We start from the raw sequence: 16,026 nt of genomic DNA on the forward strand, positions 1-16,026 counted from the left end.
TAATTATATTGAAATTATTCCTAAATAATAAATAGAATTAAATTTCCTTGTATCAAAATCTAATGTATATTTCTATTTTGAAGTGCGGCCCTGGACTATTATTTATAGGGCTGAGGCGGCCCTCTGTACAAGTTGAGTTTAACATGCCTGGTCTAGGGCATGCACTGTCTTCGCTCGCTTGGAAGCCGGGATCGTGGGTTCGAATCCCAATCAGGGCATTGATGTTCAGTGTTTGTGTGTGTGCATTTTTATGTGTTTGTGTACAGGTAGAGGCCTTGCGACGAGCTGATCAGCCGCCCAAAGAGTCCTACCGAAAGTCTAAGATCTAGTAAACCGAAGTGAAACGGAGTTTCATGGAGGTAGGCCAAGGCCCAAATTGGGGCTGTAGCGCCAAAGTAAACAAATAAAGAAAGTGGCTTGCATGTCAGCAATGAACAGAGGCATGCTCACGAAAATAAGTGCAGTCTAACTGTAACAAGGCTGGGCGTAACTTTGAAGGAATCATTGAACAACTGCGGACAGAACGGGCCAGCTACAGGCTAAATGCCTTTAGTTTCATGATGATGACGAAGATTAAGCTAGAAATGAAAATGAAGTTTCGAGAAGGAATATGCGTCGAGGCCTATTTTAAGGAACTTTCTTGACTTTCATTACGTCAATCACACACACGTGTGTCGAGGCGCTAACTCATTCGTGTTTTTCCCATCTTTGTAATGGAGTACGAACACGCACTACTTCTCGTCGTTACTAATTTTCCTCAAATAAATATTAATTACCGGTAAAACGTTTATTCAAGTTTCCTTGATGTTCATAACTGTCGTTATTCGTAGAGAATATACAGTTTATATACAGTGTAACCCAAATGTAACATACAGTTAAGCGTCCTACATTTCACTGCCCTATGAATATTAATTTTATCTACAGTTTTTAAGTATCATCAGACTTACGAGAGTATAAATTTGAGATTCGGCAGTTAGACGTCGAAATCTACATCTGGATCCTTCAATAAAATGTTGACTTGGCTGACGTTAACGCAATTCATGCTTCAGGTAGAGTATACACAGGCCTTGTGATGTGTTTACACTCACAGCTGTCAGAATACATCTCCTTCCATGTGTACAGCAGCGTACATCACACGGCGGATATTTTCACATACAAACAGCACTTGTAGTCGAGCATGACTCCTCTCTCCACTGCAGCGCTCAAAACCGTATGTTTAACGCGTATGTCGATATTGATGCTTTTATAGCTCTATCTGAATCTATGTTATCTTAGGGCTACTCTGTGGTCTAGTGGTCAGAGTTCCTGGCTATAGATCTTGAGCTCCTGGGTTCGATTCCCGGCGCTACCAGATTTTCTGAGAAGTAGTGAGTCTAGAATGGGGTCCACTCGGCCTCGTGGGGATAACTGAGGAGATATTCCAAGGAAATAGCGGCTCCGGTCTAGAAAAAACCGAAATTAACGGTCGCGGGGATTCGTTGCGCTTATCACGAGACACCCTCTAGCCGCTAAAGTTGGCACTATTTTTTTATTGCTTGTGGGGTGGGACTAAGTCCCTTGTACTGCGGCCACTTCTGGCCTATTGTACCAGCCCCAGAGGATAGGTGAGGGTGATTGTGGAGCAATTTGTGGAATGAAAATTGGCAGGGGAAACCGAAGTACTCGGAGAAAAACTGCCCCAGCACCACTTTGTCCACCATAAATCCCACTTGACCAGACCCAGGATCGAACCCGGGCCGCGCGATGGGAAGCCAGCGACTAACCTTGAGCTATGGCGCGGCCAAGTTTGCACTAACTTCGCCGATAAGAGGCGATCGGACGATCGGTACAGTTCGCTTGCGGACTCAAGCCACGGATTTTTTGTTTGTTTTTAGGTGTACAGGAAAAATATTGTCATGTGTCCTGGTAACGCGACAAGAAATTAATGGGTTCCGGATTAGATAAAGCTGTTTATTGGATAAGTCGTTTACAATTACATTTACATAAAAATATGTTCTTCCAGACGATGCAACCTGACTAGTCTGTCGTCTTCTGTCCAGCTCTGCGGGTTTCCTCTCGCCTCTGTTCGCGTCCTTTCGCTATTATTACTCACTCGTAACTCAGGAATTCTGTTTTGAACTGGTTCTGTCACTCGTAAATGCCGTGAACTATTTCTACCTTGAACTTCAACTTTTACTCTCCACTCCTAGTTCAGTTTCGCCCTGAACTTAAGTAAAAGTCAAAGTCAAATTGCGACTGACGGTCAATCAGTCAGTTAGCCCAGATATTTATTACTGTTTGACAGTTACAGTCTTCTTGATGTGGTGCACCCTCTCTGACGAGAGGACGGGTTTGTATTTTGTCAGAGTCATTGTCTGCAGTAGTAAGTCATTTGTCACAATGTAAAGATGTTTACGTTTTCCATGTTAAACATATATATATATATACATACATATATACAATATATTGTATACAAGGCCTCTGTCAGTCTAGGCTCAGTACAGCACATTATGCCCTATTTCTAGTAGCTTCCGCACAACGGCAGTCTAGTCACTTAACGGTCGCATGTTTGACAGTCACCAAGTTTAAGTCTGTTATACTTTCTATGTCGTGCTTCGCCTTGACCAATATTGCGAACATTCTCATTGAAAAAAATTTGTATGACTTCTGCTTGTTGCCTGCACCTTTCGAACCAAAGTCAAAGTCACATTGCGACTGACGATCAGTCAGTCAGTAGGTCTTGGTGTCGAGCCCAATCCGGGGCTGGTGACCAGATATTTATTACTGTTTGGCAGTTACGATCTTGCTGTTGTGGGGCGCCCTCTCTGACGAGAGGACGGGACACAGCCATAAACATCTCAAATCATAGGAGAGTCTGTGACTCTGGGCAGGAACTAGTCTACACTATACAGACTGGCTAGTGATTGTGTAGGGAAAAGTAACCCACAGAAGAAAAATAAGGGACCAATGGCGGGTTCTTGTGAACACATTAATAAAATTCCGAGTTGCGTAACGGGAAGGAAATATCTTGGCCAGCTGAGCGAATATTAGTCCCTCACGAAGGACTACACCCCATGAAGTCACTTGGCTAATTAATTAACTAACTGGTTAAATCTCAGTGTACCATATGATATACCTGTAGGCTTATGTACAGGGCTTTAACATTAAAAGACTTTGTGAAACTGAATAATTTAGTCCAATTCCGAAGTATTAAAGGGAAAATCAGGTAAAACTATTCCTGTAACAGACCGTGAAGGCCCATAGGGTTGTGAGACGTCGAGGCTTCCACATTTTCTCTAGACAATCAACTCACAAATGGCGGTGAGGTTCTCAGCCTTATACGCCGGCCGCCCTTTACCACCAGGAAGATTCCTGGTACTCATTTCTGTTAGAGGCTTAGTCGACCCCAGGGCCATAGTGCGACTCGAAGGATTAGGTCAATTGGGGGGGGGGGAATCCACCTCATCGGCACTTGAATCCGCGACCTTCCGGCTTGTAGCATATATTTTGAAAATATTTGAGAAGGAAATTAAATATTGTAGTAATAATAGTCTTTTGCTTTGTTTTTATTATTCTTTTGAAAATATTTGAGAAGGATATTAAATATTGTAGTAATAATAGGCTTTTACTTTGTTTTTATTATTCTTATTACTACTACAGTCAGTTTACTTGTAACCTCTCAGTAATGAGGAAAATAGAACATTTCTATGATCCCTCTGTTGTGTTCTAAATGACCCTCTGCTTAAAAGCAGTCAAAACTTAAAAATGGTAATAATTTTTAAGCACTTTGAAAGGGCACGTCTTATCTCTCGATAGGCATTTAAAGCAGTTCCATTTGTCTTTGTGTGACTATGACTGACACAAGAGAAATGTGTTGCAAAGTTCCGGCCAAATAATGATCATAAGGTTTAAAGGAACAGGGGGGCACTTTTTTTCCCCTCCTTGGCACTACAGCCCCAGTGGGCCTAGGCCTACCTCCATGAACTTCTCCGTTCACTTCGGTTGTTCTAGATCTTACACATTCGGTAGGACTCCTTGGGCGGGTGATCAGCTCGTCGCAAGGCCTCTACCTGTACACAAACACAGAAAAACGCACACACACAAACTAAACATCCATGCCCTGAGTGGGATTCGAACCAACGATCCCGGTTTTCAAGCGAGCGAAGACAGTGCATGCCTTAGACCGCACTGCTACCGTGACCGGCAGTGTATAAGAATAATATATAAGAATTCAATTCGTACCTCACAGGAAACAGATCCGAACCCACGATCCCGGTTTCCAAGCGAGCGAAGACAGTACATGCCTTAGACCGCTCGGCTACCGTGACCGGCCCTGTACTTAATTACGTACACATTTAACCATTACGCCATGAATGCATATATGGGGGACTGGCGGTATAGCTCCACCATTCTTGACCTCATCACTATATGCACCGACATGCGATATAGAAACACAAGATTGACTGATTATTGGGACATTTAACGACCACTTTGTACAGCCCTGTTATTCAGTGTTTATAGGTGTTCCCCGTGGCGAACTGATAACTTCTCAGCCAATGTAAAGCAGAATTCGTTATTTTAGACAGAAGTTGGCAAATGTTTATTTACACCTCGGGGCTACAGTGCGACTGGAGGGATTAGGTCAAATGAAAATAAGAACCCAATGACCTCATCGGGAATCGAACCCGCGACCTTCAGGCTTGTCTCAACCAACCACGAAAAACGAAATATATCTTCTCAGTGTTAAAATTGGAACAGGCCTGAGAGAGAGGCCTGTTATACGTTTAATAGGTGGGAGGATTCAGCGCTAAAAGTAATGCCGTGAGAAAAGATAATTTTGAAGCTTATATTTAGTCTTTAAATGCTGCATCATGTTGTGTTTCAGTAATTACAGAATTCGTGTGACTGAATTTATCTTAAAACGACAATTGACACAATTTAAACGGTAACCAATATTTATTAAAAGCACTACATGTTTCCGCCTCGTAAGTCACGATCAGGTGGTACATCACCGGAAACTCTATTACTGAATTATCTTTCTTATCTTACATTGAAGTATGGATTAGGTTTCTCTTAACAGAGTTTCATCATTTCTACGAGTAATTTATTGTATAAAGAAACATGACATAGGCCGCGCCGCAGCTAAAGAGGTTAGTCGCTGGCTTCCCACGGCGGCGGCCCGTGTTCGATCCCGGGTCTGGTCAAGTGGGATTTGTGGTGGACAAAGTGGCGCTGGGGCGGGTTTTCTCCGAGTACTTCGGTTTACCCTGCCAATCTTGATTCTACCAAATTCTGCATCATCATAATCACTCTGGGTAGGCTACAATAGGCCAATCAGTGGCCGCCGTGACGAGTGGACCCAGTTTGACTCAACCCCCCACTAATCCAATTAAACAACATAACATAGTAAAATTAAGTGTATTAGCCCAAGTACAGGGAGAGATTCTTTTTCAAACACTGCTTAGAGAAAAGGGGTCGCCTTATTTTCAGCTACTTAATCTTGAATACGAAGATGGTGACCAGATGTTCTACTTGCTAATTGTAACAATATTTGTGAAAATACCTGGAATTACTCGTAGTTTTAGATTACTCCTTCCAGCCGCACTATGGCCATGGGGTCGACTTAGCCTCTATCAGAAATGAGTACCAAGAATTTTCCTGGGGAGTAAAGGGCGGCCGACGAGTAAGGCTGACAACCTCACCGCCATCTGTAAGCTAATTGTCTAGAAAATGTGGGAGCCCCGTCGTCTCACAATCCTATGGACCTCCATGGCCTCTTACAGGGATAGCTTTACCTTTTTACGTATTATTTAATAGTATAGCTTTTGCGTCTACTTGCTTACAACCCTCAGAACTAAATCACATATTTGATTTCGTAAAAAACAATTTTTATATGATTATTTAGTAGGAAGTGACCTTATATATGAGCTTATACCGTACTCTTTGACGCACTGGCGTACTAAAACCGAATGTATAACTTTTAAAGCAAAATAATAAAAAGAAGAGCAATATAGGATTAAACAATTGAATGTGAAAATGCGGATAAGCATTCAGCCGGGAGTGTCTCTATTAATGAGAAGTCTAATATTTTATATTTATTCCTTGCATGATTTATTGTTTGTTATACGCGACACCCTCTATCCGCTAAATTTGGCACTAACTTCGCCTACAAGCGGCGGTCGCTCGGTCGGTATAATTCGCTTGCGGGCTACAGGCCACTGAGTTTCTTTATGGAATTATCTGTATTTCTTTAACAGGGAAAGCATGGTATAGTTACATTCATGTGAAGTTGTTAGTATATAATTTTATGTGTTACGCCCTTAAATTGAAGTAATTCTGTGTATTACTCTTACCAAGGCGTAAATATGCCAGTCATTTAAAAATATGTGATGTCATATAGCATTTCCTTTTTTTACGTCACAACAAAATTGCATAGAGTTCCGACAAAGGATCAAGCAGGGACCGATATTACAAAAGTTTCCGTGTCGCTCTTTAGGATGTTATATCCTCTGATTTACAAAGAAAGAAACTGACGCATGAAAGTTTATAAATAGACTTGTACTCATGACATCTCCGCGGGTGAGCACTCACCACGCCGCCCCGAGCGATTAATAATTGGGCCATGGCAAATAGAGTTTAGTGACGTGATCTATTTATCGTCCTACACAAAAAAGAACCATTTCGCGACATGCTAAAGCTGAGACACGATTTTGGTTACTAAAATACCTGTGAGCTGAAACATATTACTGAAGTGTTCTAATATGGGTTATGACGGCGAAGCTGTTGCTTCAGAGTTGGAGACGATACGATGCAACTGAAAATAAAGCGATTCAATGGTGCTATAGACATCGTGCTTGTAGCGGAGGAAATGCAACAATTTAATTAAACTAAAATGTACTCATGGCACTATAAGAATTATTATATTAACGCGTATTCACGGCGGAACAAGCACTGCGCTGTTCAAGGTCCTAGTCATGGCTGTGTAAGTATTGCTTACTGCCTTATGGAGCTGAGCCCTTCTTGGGGAGAAGCCAAATACGGAGAAAATGCTAGTACCAAATTCTGGATTAGTCAAGGTTTATACTTGCGTTTCATACGGAGAAAATGCCAGTACCAAATTCTGGATTAGTCAAGGTTTATACTTGCGTTTCATACGGAGAAAATGCCAGTACCAAATTCTGGATTAGTTAAGTTTTATATTTAGTAAGTAAAAGAAGCGTGTCATATCTCAGGCAGTTAGTCGCCGGCTTCCCATCCCGGTGGCCCGGGTTCGATCCCAGGGTCAGGTCATAAAGGATTTGTTTTGGACAGGGCGACACTAGGGCAGATTTACTCCGACTACTTCGGTTTCCCCTGCCAATTCGCATTCCACCGATTGCTCCACAAACATCGTCTATCATCTGACCCTGGTACATCAACCCAAACAGTGGCCGCAGTACCAGGTGGACTCAGTCTCATCCAATGAGAAAAAAAAAAAGTAAAAGATGTCAAGATTTTGGCTGTGAAATATGAAATGAAGAGAGTCGTGGATGGGAGTGTAAAATTAAGTGGAAACTCAGGGAAATAAGGGAAGAGAGTGTGGATTGGCTTAGAGCAGGGACCAGTGCCAACACACTAATGCTACTGGTAACGTTAGTGAATATTTGGGTTCCATAAAAGGTGAGCTACTGTCAACTTCTCAAGAAGGATTATAGCAGTTTAATAAAGTTTAAGCCAATTCTCTGGCATATGGTAAAGGTAAAAAAGGTAAAATTGTCCGTTTCCTTAATTAAGCACCACGTCATGGAAACATACAGAGGAATGGAGGTTCTTGACCTGAGTACATGATGGTCAGTGGTCAACTTCACACGTCGGCCACTTTACTCCCGGGAAGAGAAACCACGTGCCCATTAAACAGGAGACTAGATAGCCCCAGAGTCGGTCTAGACGCTGTGCAGTAGGGAATCGAACATCGGCCGTCAACCCCGTAGCCCGCTGCTGTACCGACTGCCTCCTAAAATACTCACATGTAATTTTTATGTGATTTGTAAGACTGACGATATGGAAACTACCGAAACTCTTCGGCAAGGGAGCAGAATTGCACCCACAGAGTGCGTTACAGAGCCCACATTCGTTTCCATAGGCTGACCAGCAATGAATGTGTTGAGTCTGTTCATGGAGTTGGCTGTACCTTGGGATGTGATAAGTGGAGGCTGCATGACAGGACCCTCACAGTCAAGGGCGGTGACGTACTTGGTCTGGCGTTTGTTTGGTGGCCCCCACGTTCATTACTACTGCATACAGTAAGCTTGCAGCCTCGAGCAAGGCCGAGAGGCTGCAGTTCAAATATTTTAGCTTGTATAAACTGAGGTAATTCCTAACTAATTTCATGTTCATACTTGTCAGTCGCAGTAAATTGACACCCAGTTTCATACATCATGGAATCGGCAGCTTAATTTTTCCACAATTACGGTAGAAAATTGGGCACTATGCTACAAACTCGCGGGTTCGAGTCCCAATGTGGTGGATTTTTTTCGATTTAGATATCTATCTGTCACAGATAAGTAGAAGTGCTCTTGATATTGTACAGAATAATTTAATGCAAAAGGTACAGAAGAAAGGGGTATGCAGTAACGTAGTTGGTTGAGGCACTATACTACAAGCCGGAAGGTCGCGGGTTCGAGTCCCGATGAAGTGGATTTTTTTCAATTGACATAATCCTTCCAGCCGCAATATGGCCCTGAGGTCGACTCAGCCTCTAACAGAAATAAGTACCAGGAATCTTCCTGGAGGTAAAGGGTGCCGGGCGCGTATGGCTAACAACCTCACCGCCATCTGTGAGCCGATATCGGGCTGACACATTGAAATTCGTCACGATCGCTTCCTCTTCAGCGGTTGCAAGTCCATCGAAGTCGACCATTGTACAATTTGAATGTTAAATAACTGTTGCACCTGCCAAAGCCTCATTAAATCTCATCCTTCCCCGTAAGGTAACATTAGCATATTACTTTGCCTACAGTGACAGTCGAAACAATTTCAGTTGCTGTACATTTAATAAAAATGTTGTAATATCTGTATTTATATATACTCGTACTGGCTTTTCGTGTGAAATGGTATTTAACATCATTCGGTATTCATTCGTTTGATAGCTACGCCTATGTATATTTGAATTTCTCCAAGGCAACTGAATACAATGAAATATTCTCAGACTTGGCCGCCTCTGTGGTCTAGTGGTCAGAGTTCATGGCTACATATACAGAGGTCCCGGGTTCGATTCCCTGCGCTACCAGATTTTCCGAGAAGTAGTGGGTCTGGAACGGGGTCTACTCAGCCTCGTGAGGATAATTGAGGAGCTATTTCGAGCAAATAGCGGCTCCGGTCTATAAAACCGTGTTTAACGACCGTGGGGATCCGTTCCGCTGACCACGCGACACCCTCTATCCGCAAAAGTTGGCAGTAACTTCGCCGACAAGCAACGGTCGCTCGGTCGGTATAGTTCCCTTGCGGATTAAGACCATGGAGTATTCTCAGATGTTCAGAGGCGTGAATTTTTTTTCTTCCTAACAATGCAACTAGTCCGAGACTAACGAGCATTTCTATTCTCACTTAAACTACTACTAGTAGAACTAAACTTTGAGACCTCGCCCACCGGTGTGTCCCAGCATCTGGTGTCTTGAGCACGTTGTCGCACCCGCATTACTCACTATTTACACTAACGCGCACTTGCACTACACTAGTTTAAACGGCTTGAGTCTCTTGAGCTTTATGACTGTCCTCTTGTCAAGAAGCTGTACCACTTCCACGTTGCTGTGGTGGTGAAGCCGATCTTCGTGCTGTATCGCTTCCACGTTGCTGTGGTGGTGAAGCAAATCTTCATGCTTCTCAGCTATCCTTTAATTTCGGCAGTGACCATCCTAATGCCAAGATCCCCTGAGATATCACTATTACGGGCGCACCAAGGGGCATTTAATATTCCCCTCTGTACTTTGTTCTGAGATTTCTGTATCCTTTGGATATTAATCTTACTCAAACGAACTCCAAAGCTGTATTCCATAAGTCCAGACCGGTTTTATTATCTGGTTGTGTACTAGTATTTTGTTTTGTGTTGATAGCTGGGACGTCCTACCCAACAACCACTTCACTTTCCTAATGAAGTTAATATTCGACGTTTCGGAGAGTATTTCTCTCTCCAGCAGTCACTGATGGCGAAGAAAGAGTATCTGAAATGCTGGATATTAACTTCACTTTCACACGGTTGAACGCCAGAAGCTTCGCTGTTCGACAGCTTCTGGCAAAAGTTTTGAATATTAACTTCATAAAAATGTTGTCAGTTAATCGATTTTTTTTTTCGCGCGTACATTTGCACGGACAGTTAACTAGTGATGTTGAAGGCAATATGTTTGCCACACTATGAACACGCTTTCAACCATTTATGAGCATGAATTCGTGGACTGTGTATGTTTGTTTGTACTGTATATTATGTACAAGCAAGAATCAATAGTCAACACAGAGAGATCTGCTTGAGGCTGTAACTACATCAGTTTCTGGTTCTGGTGTGTTCTTGTTAAGTTTATTTGGTCTTGACAGGAGCCAGATTTATTGACATCTTGGCTGTCTGTAGCCGAGGAACGTTTTGACACGTGATAGGAATACGTGCCGGACGTCAAGACTGGAATTGTCTGAGAACAAACAACGTGACTAGTGCTGCTACATATTTATACAGTTGATGTGGAGTAGGGAGAAGCAGAGGTTTCCCTTTTCACTTCATGACGCAGTTGAATATTTCTACAAGAGAAATGTTATTACCAGGGCCCGGATTTTGATGACCTGAAAATATTAAAAAAATGGCCGAAAATATCCAGAAAACTGACCTAAAATGTGATCCAAAAATGTAATATGCAGGGCCCGGATTTTGATGACCTGAAAATATTAAAAAAATGACCGAAAAATTCCAGAAAAATGACCTAAAGGAGAAAAAAAAGAACACTTCGCTTCCATTTTATTTACATTTCAGAAAACATATGAAGAAAAATTCCCTAAAATGGCCCAAAATGACAAGAAATACTATTAAAAGTCCAAAAATTTACCAAAAAACTGCCCCCAAAATGAAAAAAATGACCTTAAACCTAAAAATGTCAAAATATGACAAAAAATTACCATAAAATTTACATTTCTGTAACCAGCAGCTCATATCCGAGATTCATATATTTAAGAGCATCGCATAGGATACAAGGGGGAAAAAAAAAGATGACATGTCATCAGAATCCGGGACCTGGTTATTACGTTCATGTATTATAGATTATTTAATGAAAAATTATATAATTTCCTACCGAATTTTAAGAAAATTAATTTAACTGTGATATTTAAAATGTAGCTTACTTAATTTCCCTTGGAATGCGGGAAGACATTATATAATTTTTCATTAAATAATCTATATAGTACATAACGGTAATAATATTTTCTTACAGAAACATTCAGGTCAAGATTTTTCTCTTCATCACAGCGTCCAGACCGGCTCTGGGGCCTACCGAGCCTCCTATCGAATGGGTACCGGTGGGCTTCTTCCCCAGGAGTAAAGTTGACCACTCACCTTCATCTAGTACCGAGGTCATTAATGGTGGAGCTTTATCTCCCCTCCCCCCCCCCATATATCTTCATGATATAGTGCTTAGCTAATTAAGCACAGGAACAACTTTGCCTTTAAAGAATGCCGTCTTCTGTGATGTGGCGCCGTGTGCATCCTGTGTGACCCGATGTTCCGGATGAACATATAGCCTCTACATCTCAGAAAACGGCATTCTTCATAGTGACCGTCGGGATAAACCTGAAATCTTATAACTTTACCTTTATTTTACGAGATCTAAAACGGCTTCGAATTCATTGGTGCGATATTATACAATGTTATCCGAGAATCTTCTGAACTGACTCAACATACTTAGAATTACTGGGCGAGCGACGGTTACCAATAATACAGTTACTCGTATAAGTAACGGTATAGTACAGTGGCATTTGATTATTTTTTCGTATTACCTGAATGTTATTTTCTCACACATTAATTAACTTTATGAAGGTGAACCCTTCTTGAGAAGCCGCCAATTTTTCAGCTACTCAAGAAATTCACAGCATTTTATGGAACCCGAAGGTTCATTACCGTGTTCACAATAGCCCTCCACTGGTCCCTATCCTGAGCCAAATCCATCCAGTCCATACTATCAAATCCAATTTCTCTAAGATCCATTTTAATATTGTCCAGCCACCTACGTCTTGGTCTTCCTAGTAGTCTCTTTCCTTCTGGTTTTCCAACCAAAAATCTCTATACATTCCTCTTCACCGCCATTCGCATTTTTTCATACACGGCTTTAAAAAGCGTGTTAAATATTTTGCTGGATTTAAGTAGGAATCGTTACGAATGCTTTTAGAAACTCTGCAATCGATGAAAAAAATTAATGAACACGGATGTGTTATTGCAAACGGTATAAGTATCACAGAATTCAAGAATGACACTGTTTCCTCTCAGATATGGCCTCCTCCAGTGAGAAATCGCCTTACGTGTGAGGACACGACATCAAACGCAGACGTTGCATGATTCGTTTACTTGAGAGCATTCAGAAGCAATAAGACTATTCTTTCATTCGACAGCTGATAGATGGCACCACTGAACACCCTAAGTACCATACAGTGCCTGCCAAAACGATATGTAAAGAAACGGCTGAACATGGATGAATGTCTAGCCCCTGCAAAGAAAGCAGCAGGAATGTTTCGCACTGGTCAGTCCAACATAAGAGTATAACGGTTTCCGTGTCATACAGGTACGTACTGCTGCATGTTGATAAAGAGGAAATGACTGCAATCACAGGACTGAAGTGGCTGCCAAACGTGAACTCTTTATTGTTACGGAACAGAATATACTTCCACCTTTCCTCTTCTCCCCTTTATTGCATTTCTTTCTTCCTTCCTGCCTCCTCTATCACTCTTCTTTATACTTCCCTCTCCCATCACCTCTCTGCTTTCTTCTTCCTCCTTCCGTACCTCCGTCCATTTCTTTGTTCTGGTCCACTAATTAAGGCAGCTTTATCTAGCCAGGGAGAGGGGCGCTATGCTACAAGCAGGAAGGTCGCGGGTTCGATTCCCGTTAAGGTCATTGGAATTTTTCACTTTACATAATACTTCCAGCCGCACTATGGCCCTGGAGTCGATTCAGCCTCTAACAGAAATGCGTACCAGGAATCTTCCTGGAGGGTAAAGGGCGGCAACCTTATCATCTATGCGTTTATTGTCTAAAAATGTGGGAGCCTCGATGTCTCACAACTCTATGGGCCTCCACGGCCTCTTACAGGGATAGCTTTACTTTTTTCTAAATGACCAGAGTAGGTGGTTCCCACCATTTCACCTGAGGACAGACACATATCCAGTTTCCGAAACGTTGTGTAATTTAGAATGCCGGACAGTGGACAAAGTCGTCAGAACCCTCTGGATTTTATTTTTATAAAATATATTTTGAAGAGTGTCTAATTTTGATGTTCGTATTATTCCTTTTTCTAGAGTGAAGAAGCTTCGTGCCACAAGTTGAGAACCACTGGGTGATAAAACAAAGGTCATATGCAGTGACCATGAGGAGGGACGTACTTATCGTGTTGGCACAGAGGCAGTTACTACTCAGGTTGCTAGACAGGTATTTATCACGGCTGCATCTACATGAATTTCAAAAAGGATAATCCATCTCTGCTAGGGAGAGAATCTCTGCTCTTAACATTAACCGGTACAATCATTAATCAAAGTACGATCGTCCATCCATATTCGCGAATTCAAGTTAATAAGCTGCTTCCCAACCACAGATTAACCCTTGAAAGACTGAAATCCTTTCCAATATAATATAAAAATCCAGTTCATACCTCACAGGAAGCACATTACCTCTCCGCTATATGTACCAACTGCCTTATGCTGTTTATTGTCAGAACCATACGAAACGCAAATATGTTATGTGGGCAGAATACCGGAGTTCTTGTATGGTAAATCAGGTGGCAGGTGGTACATATCGTAAACCAATAAGCTTTAAACGGTCAAGATGAAGGTTCCTTAAAAAGTTTACCGTAGTGTGCACAGACTCTCGGCAATGAACCCATACGCACTGCGTCACGGTTTGCCTCAGTCCACTCTCGGCTCTTGTAAGATACCTTGCTTGCGATATTTAGAACTTTGTTTTGCGCACGCTTGTCTACCAGACGACCACCTCTGTGGTTCAGTGATCAGAGTTCCTGGCTATAGATCCAGAGGTCCCGGGTTCAATTCCCGGGGATACCGGATTTTCTGAGAAGTAGTGGGTCTGAAACGGGGTGCACTCAGCCTCGTGAGGATTATTGAGGAGCTATTTCAAGGAAACAGCGGCTCTGGTCTAGAAAACCGAGTATAACGGCCGTGGGGATCCGTTGGGCTGACCACACGACACCCTCTATCCGCTAAAGTCGGCACTAACTTCGCTGATAAGCGGCGATCGCTCGGTCGGTATAGTTCCCTTGCGGACTAAAGGCCAAGGAATTTCAGTTTCGTTTACTGCTCACAAGGGATACACAAAATATATACTAGAGTACAAATCAGTAATGGCTTTCGTATCATTGGACGCGGAGATTAAATCGCCAACTGAAAATGGTCCAGACTGTTTTTGGATACACGGTCAGATTTATCATTTGGTCTCAAAAGTCACATAAGAAATATATGAATTAATAAATAAAACAAGTCCATATTTAGTTAATGACCTATCAGATTATCTAGAATAGTTTATGTTACGCCGGTTACAGCTAGTAATGCACAGAAACAGAAGGAGTATTTTAAATATTTAATCTATTTGGTCAGCTGCAGAGAAAGCGTAATTTCCACCACCGATTAATGTTAAAATGTTACCAGATTACTTACATTATTATAATGTGTCGTATCTCAGTCCCCCGAAATGTATCCAATTCTGAAAAAAAATAAAAACAGACGTTCAATAAACTTGATATCTACTTAATACCATTAGGTGCTTTCTGCCTTCCTGTATTTTTAGCTTCATAGTTGACAGAGCAGTAACAAAAATTTACAAGAAGACTTCACTATGCTGATTACTTCAGCAATTAGGCCTATATGATAATTATGATTAACATCATCACTGGCTCGACAGCTCAGGGTGGCCTTGGCTTCTTTTTTAATTCGCTTAGTGGGGAGTGGAGTCCAACTGGGTCCACTCGGCACGGCGGCCACTGATTGGCCTATTGTAGCCTGCCCCGGGTGATTATGATGATGGAGAATTTGGTGGAATGAAGATTGGCAAGGGAAACCGAAGTACTAGGAGAAAACCCGCCCCAGCGCCACTTTGTGCCCAGCAAATCCCACTTGCCCAGACCCGGGATCGAATCCGGGCCGCTGCGGTGGGAAGACAGCGACTACCCGCTTGAGCTATGGCGCGGCCTGGCCTTGGCCTTGCGCAGGAGTATTTGCCATTCCCCCTCATAACCATATCCCTCATATTCCTGATGTCCAGAACCTTGATATCGTGGAGAACTCCCTCTTCCCATCTTAATTTAGGTCTTCAAGTTTTCCTTATTATGGTTTGGAGTTAAAAGTTTTCTGACGGTCTATGCACACAGCATGTCCACACCAGCGTTGCCTGTTTATTTTCATACATTTAACTATATCTGGTGCTTCGTGTTAAAGAGTTATATTATGATTAGCAAAATATTTTTATTGTGAATTCTTCAGCCTGACGTCTCTTCACTGCACGAGACTGAATGAGGCGTACTGAGCCAACTATTTCTAGTCAGAATCAATTCGTAGAGTGAACGATTTCATTTTGTTCTGAGAATGTGCCATTTCGTGTTTGTGAGCAGGTTGCTGTTGTACGAGGTAGTCTACATGAAATATTTTTTTTATTATTGTTATTTATCATTTATTAGCAATCTGAATTTACATTCTATGAGCTAATTTGCTGTCATGTACAATAATTATTCTATTGTACTAAGTTGGCTTGAAGAGCTGTAATCCATCGATTACACCTCAGTTTTCCTGGAGATCGTTTGCCCAAGTTCGTCTTAGTCT

General features: G+C 42.1%; 1 long non-coding RNA gene across 1 annotated transcript in view; it reads left to right on the forward strand.

Annotated features, from left to right (window-relative positions):
* LOC117283019 overlaps positions 1-13,738 on the forward strand; it is a 105,143-nt gene extending 91,405 nt beyond the window's left edge. The window contains exon 4 of the long non-coding RNA XR_004514012.1: positions 13,501-13,738. This is a non-coding gene — a long non-coding RNA (uncharacterized LOC117283019). The remainder of the gene's footprint in view (positions 1-13,500) is intronic.
* Positions 13,739-16,026: the final 2,288 nt, after the last annotated feature.

The sequence above is a fragment of the Cryptotermes secundus genome, unplaced genomic scaffold (genome assembly GCF_002891405.2).
Source record: "Cryptotermes secundus unplaced genomic scaffold, Csec_1.0 scaffold445, whole genome shotgun sequence".
Taxonomy (NCBI): domain Eukaryota; kingdom Metazoa; phylum Arthropoda; class Insecta; order Blattodea; family Kalotermitidae; genus Cryptotermes; species Cryptotermes secundus.